Source organism: Myxine glutinosa, chromosome 5, assembly GCF_964187855.1.
Source record: "Myxine glutinosa chromosome 5, kmMyxGlut1.1, whole genome shotgun sequence".
Classification (NCBI taxonomy): Eukaryota; Metazoa; Chordata; class Myxini; order Myxiniformes; family Myxinidae; genus Myxine; species Myxine glutinosa.
In genome coordinates this window covers 13610456-13616455 of record NC_136265.1, presented here as the reverse complement: position 1 = coordinate 13616455, position 6000 = coordinate 13610456, and positions in this window count along the sequence as shown.

The window sequence follows — 6000 nt, the reverse complement described above, 5'->3', positions numbered from 1 at the left end:
AGGCCAAATTTCTAAAATTGTCAATTTTCATCCGATTATCTTAAAATTTGAAGACGATATGCATATATGGTCACTGAATTCAACCCCCAACTATTTTTGAGGTCAACATAGGCCAAAAGGTCAACATATGCCAGGTTTCTAAAATCCTCAATTTTCATCCGATTGAATTTAAATTTGAATCGTATTTTCTTATCCGCTAACTGAAACCAACCAACTATTTTTGAGGTCAACCTAGGCCAAGAGGTCAACAAGGACAAATTTCTAAAATTGACAATTTTCATCCGATTAACCTAATTTGAAGAAGATTTGCATCAGATCACATAATTCAACCACCAATTATTTGTGAGGTTAAAAGGATGCTCTGCCGAGTGTCATTCTACTTTGTTCTCTTTTGCCAAGTGTCGCACTATGAGTGATTTTTCATTTGTTTGTTTGTGAACAAAATAGGTCAAAAAGTTGTGGAAGGATTCGGACGAAATTTGGCAGAGATGTAGCTTTTGGTGAAGTATGTGACAAGGACGAAATGATTCGATTTTGGTGAAGACCCAGATTCGGATCCGGCTACAATCATTTTAAAAGTGATTCTTCACCATTGGGAGATAGGGCCAAAAACGATACATAGCAGGACATCTCAAAAAGTTGTGGACGGATTTGGACAAAACTTGGTGGACCGGTTGGGTGTCTGACAAGGACAAATAGAATCGGATATGAGGATTATTTAATTTTTTAAGTGATTCTTCACCATTGGGAGATCGGGCCAAAAACGATACATAGCAGGATATCTCAAAAAGTTGTGGACGGATTTGGACAAAACTTTGTTGATCGATTGGGTGTCTGACAAGGACAAATAGATTCGATTTTGGTGAAGATCTGAATATGGATTCGGATATGGGAATTATTAAATTTTTTAAGTGATTCTTCACCATTGGGAGATAGGGCCAAAAACGAAACATTGCAGGATATCTCAAAAAGTTGTGGACGGATTTGGACAAAACTTGGTGGACCGGTTGGGTGTCTGACAAGGACCATTCGATTCGATTTTTGGTGAAGATCTGAATATGGATTCGGATATGATAATTATTTAATTTTTAAGTGATTCTTCACCATTGGAGATTAGGGCCAAAAACGACACATAGCAGGGTATCTCAAAAAGTTATGGATGGATTTAGACCAAACTTGTTGGACCGGTTGTGTTTGTGACAAGTAAGAATCTATTCAATCTTGGTGAAGATCCGGATCCAGCTGGTAGAATTTATTAAGTGATTCTTCACCATTGAGTGATATGACCAACCAGGTGGAGGTATATGCTCTTTACTGAGTGCCGTTCTAGTTCAACTTTGCTTCAGGTGGGAAGCGTAGGGATTTGCGATGGCGCACCATCGACTTCGCCCCAGTGTTGTTGTTGCTAAGCGAACCAATCATCAGATGTTTATCGACATGGGCAATTCCACGGTTACTCACATTACAATACATTACATTAATGTATCTATATTTGTATATGTAATGTGAGTAACCGTGGAATTGCCCACATGCAGAAAGTTTTCGGCCTTCAACATCAAGAGATTGTTCGATCCATGTATCTGTCTCTACGTGTATCCTCTTCGGGCCAAGTGGCCCATAAGTCTGCGGCGCGTACTCTCGAGTCTGCCCTGTTTCTGCCTCTCGGCCTGGCTTCATTCCATGATGTCCATCCTAAAAGAGATTGTTCAGCCGAGCGATACACGTTGGACATGTGAGAGGAACGGTGTATTTGTGCTAAAAATGCATTACTGTGCATTGCTGATGTGGGGAGTCTCAAAGAAGCTGGTGAACCAGGTGCAAAAATGGTCAGTGGAAGCAAAACCTTTCTTCATCATAGAAAAGACGAAGTTGTGCCTTGAGAAACGCTGATTAGTGAAGAAGGTTGGAATGAAATATGGAAAGATGTTGCAGAATTTGCCGAAAGCACAACATTGCATTACCAGACGAAGGGGTACTGCAAACGCCAACGAGGACATCTGTAGAAACATCAGCAACTCTTACAGACTTCATTTTCCCACCAGCGATGAGTCAGAATGTGCGAGTGAGGCGGTGACAAATGCACCTGAAGTACCTGAGGCTGTTAGTGCACCTGAAAAAGCCTGGCGACCTCAGCAGTTATACCTTACTGTTTTAGATACCATAATCGGAGAATGAGAAAGAAGATTCCTCAGAAGAATGAATGGAATTTGTTGAGGCCTCTGTGACTCACTTGGTCTTAACCCTAGGATGCCCGATGGCATTCTATGGGCGGCCTGGTCCATTGGACCTGACCATGCATACTAGGCTCTGAGCCATGCATTCTAGGCCCTGAGCCATGCATCCTAGGCCCTGAGCCATGCATCCTAGGCCCTGAGCCATGCACCCTAGGCCCTGAACCATGCATCCTAGGCTCTGAGCCATGCACCTTAGGCCCTGAGCCATGCACCCTCGGCCCTGAGCCATGCATCCTAAGCCCTGAGCCATGCATCCTAGGCCCTGAGCCATGCATCCTAGGCCCTGAGCCATGCATCCTAGGCCCTGAACCATGCATCCTAGGCTCTGAGCCATGCACCTTAGGCCCTGAGCCATGCACCCTCGGCCCTGAGCCATGCATCCTAAGCCCTGAGCCATGCATCCTAGGCCCTGAGCCATGCATCCTAGGCCCTGAGCCATGCATCCTAGGCCCTCAGCCATGCATCCTAGGCCCTGAGCCATGCATCCTAGGCCCTCAGGCGTGCATCCTAGGCCCTGAGCCATGCATCCTAGGCCCTGAGCCATGCATCCTAGGCCCTGAGCCATGCACCCTAGGCCCTGAACCATGCATCCTAGGCTCTGAGCCATGCACCTTAGGCCCTGAGCCATGCACCCTCGGCCCTGAGCCATGCATCCTAAGCCCTGAGCCATGCATCCTAGGCCCTGAGCCATGCATCCTAGGCCCTGAGCCATGCATCCTAGGCCCTCAGCCATGCATCCTAGGCCCTGAGCCATGCATCCTAGGCCCTCAGGCGTGCATCCTAGGCCCTGAGCCATGCATCCTAGGCCCTGAGCCATGCATCCTAGGCCCTGAGCCATGCATCCTAGGCCCAGAGCCATGCATAGTAGGCCCTGAGCCATGCATCCTAGGCCCTGAGCCATGCATCCTAGGCCCTGAGCCATGCATCCTAGGCCCTGAGCCATGCATACTAGGCTCTGAACCATGCATTGTAGGCCCTGAGGCATGCATACTAGGCTCTGAACCATGCATCCTAGGCCCTGAGCCATGCATCCTAGGCCCTGAGGCATGCATACTAGGCTCTGAACCATGCATCCTAGGCCCTGAGGCATGCATCCTAGGCCCTGAGGCATGCATCCTAGGCCCTGAGGCATGCATCCTTGGCCCTGAGCCATGCATACTAGGCCCTGAGCCATGCATCCTAGGCCCTGAGCCATGCATCCTAGGCCCTGAGGCATGCATACTAGGCTCTGAACCATGCATCCTAGGCCCTGAGGCATGCATCCTAGGCCCTGAGGCATGCATCCTAGGCCCTGAGGCATGCATCCTTCGCCCTGAGCCATGCATACTAGGCCCTGAGCCATGCATCCTAGGCCCTGAGCCATGCATCCTAGGCCCTGAGGCATGCATCCTAGGCCCTGAGGCATGCATCCTAGGCCCTGAGCCATGCATCCTCGGCCCTGAGCCATGCATACTAGGCTCCGAGCCATGCATACTAGGCTCTGAGCCATGCACCCTAGGCCCTGAGCCATGCATAGTAGGCCCTGAGCCATGCATAGTAGGCTCTGAGCCATGCATCCTAGGCCCTGAGGCATGCATCCTAGGCCCTGAGGCATGCATACTAGGCTCTGAGCCATGCATCCCAAGACCCTGAGCCATAAATCCTAGGCCCTGAGCCATGCATCCTAGGCCCTGAGCCATGCATACTAGGCCCTGAGCCATGCATCCTAGACCCTGAGCCATGCATCCCAAGACCCTGAGCCATAAATCCTAGGCCCTGAGCCATGCATCCTCGGCCCTGAGCCATTCATCCCAAGACCCTGAGCCATAAATCCTAGGCTCTGAGCCATGCATACTAGGCCCTGAGCCATGCATACTAGGCTCTGAGCCATGCACCCTAGGCCCTGAGCCATGCATAGTAGGCCCTGAGCCATGCATAGTAGGCTCTGAGCCATGCATCCTAGGCCCTGAGGCATGCATCCTAGGCCCCGAGGCATGCATACTAGGCTCTGAGCCATGCATCCCAAGACCCTGAGCCATAAATCCTAGGCCCTGAGCCATGCATCCTAGGCCCTGAGCCATGCATACTAGGCTCTGAGCCATGCACCCTAGGCCCTGAGCCATGCATCCTAGGCCCTGAGGCATGCATCCTAGGCCCTGAGGCATGCATACTAGGCTCTGAGCCATGCACCCTAGGCCCTGAGCCATGCATCCTAGGCCCTGAGGCATGCATCCTAGGCCCTGAGGCATGCATCCTAGGCCCTGAGGCATGCATCCTAGGCCCCGAGGCATGCATACTAGGCTCTGAGCCATGCATCCCAAGACCCTGAGCCATAAATCCTAGGCCCTGAGCCATGCATCCTAGGCCCTGAGCCATGCATACTAGGCTCTGAGCCATGCACCCTAGGCCCTGAGCCATGCATCCTAGGCCCTGAGCCATGCATCCTAGGCCCTGAGCCATGCATACTAGGCTCTGAGCCATGCACCCTAGGCCCTGAGCCATGCATCCTAGGCCCTGAGGCATGCATCCTAGGCCCTGAGGCATGCATCCTAGGCCCTGAGGCATGCATCCTTGGCCCTGAGCCATGCATACTAGGCCCTGAGCCATGCATCCTAGGCCCTGAGCCATGCATCCTAGGCCCTGAGGCATGCATCCTAGGCCCTGAGGCATGCATCCTCGGCCCTGAGCCATGCACCCCAAGACCCTGAGCCATAAATCCTAGGCCCTGAGCCATGCATCCTCGGCCCTGAGCCATGCATACTAGGCTCCGAGCCATGCACCCTAGACCCTGAGCCATGCATCCCAAGACCCTGAGCCATAAATCCTAGGCCCTGAGCCATGCATCCTCGGCCCTGAGCCATTCATCCCAAGACCCTGAGCCATAAATCCTAGGCTCTGAGCCATGCATACTAGGCCCTGAGCCATGCATACTAGGCTCTGAGCCATGCACCCTAGGCCCTGAGCCATGCATAGTAGGCCCTGAGCCATGCATAGTAGGCTCTGAACCATGCATCCTAGGCCCTGAGCCATGCACCCTAGCCCCTCAGCCATGCACCCTAGGCCCTGAGCCATGCATAGTAGGCCCTGAGCCATGCATAGTAGGCTCTGAGCCATGCATAGTAGGCTCTGAGCCATGCATACTAGGCCCTGAGCCATGCACCCTAGCCCCTCAGCCATGCACCCTAGGCCCTGAGCCATGCATCCTAGGCCCTGAGCCATGCATCCAAGGCGAGGGTTAAGGTGTGACAAAGACGGCACTCGGTCATTCCTGCAGAGATCCAGAGAAACACTCAACATCAATCCTCACCTTGCAGCTGCAGACATGGACATCTTTGTCATGGACCAAATCACCTATTACCTTTCAAAGGCTTCGAGAAGATACATCTCAGATTCTTTACCCGAAGTATTACAAACCCACTCAATCATCCATCTCACGTTACACCTGTCGGGACGGCGGCGTTGGAACAAATATTTCCCACAATGAGATGAATTAGAGACCGGTGGAGGTCGAAAGGTTCCCTTTGATCACCTGCTCTTTTTCACAGATTAGCCGATTTGAGCGTGTGGCTGATCCCCAGAGAACATGGTGGATGGTTATGGGTTATGGAGTCTGAAGGGAGGGAAGAATCAATCCACATTAAAGTACAGTGTTTGGATGTTCAGGTGAAGTAAAGGTAAACAAGGAAGAGATTAACAAAGTTACATGAATTTATTCTCTTTCTGTTTATTTTGATTCTGGAATTCGTGGCCTATCTGGTCAGCACTCACGTACCTTAGTAACGAACAT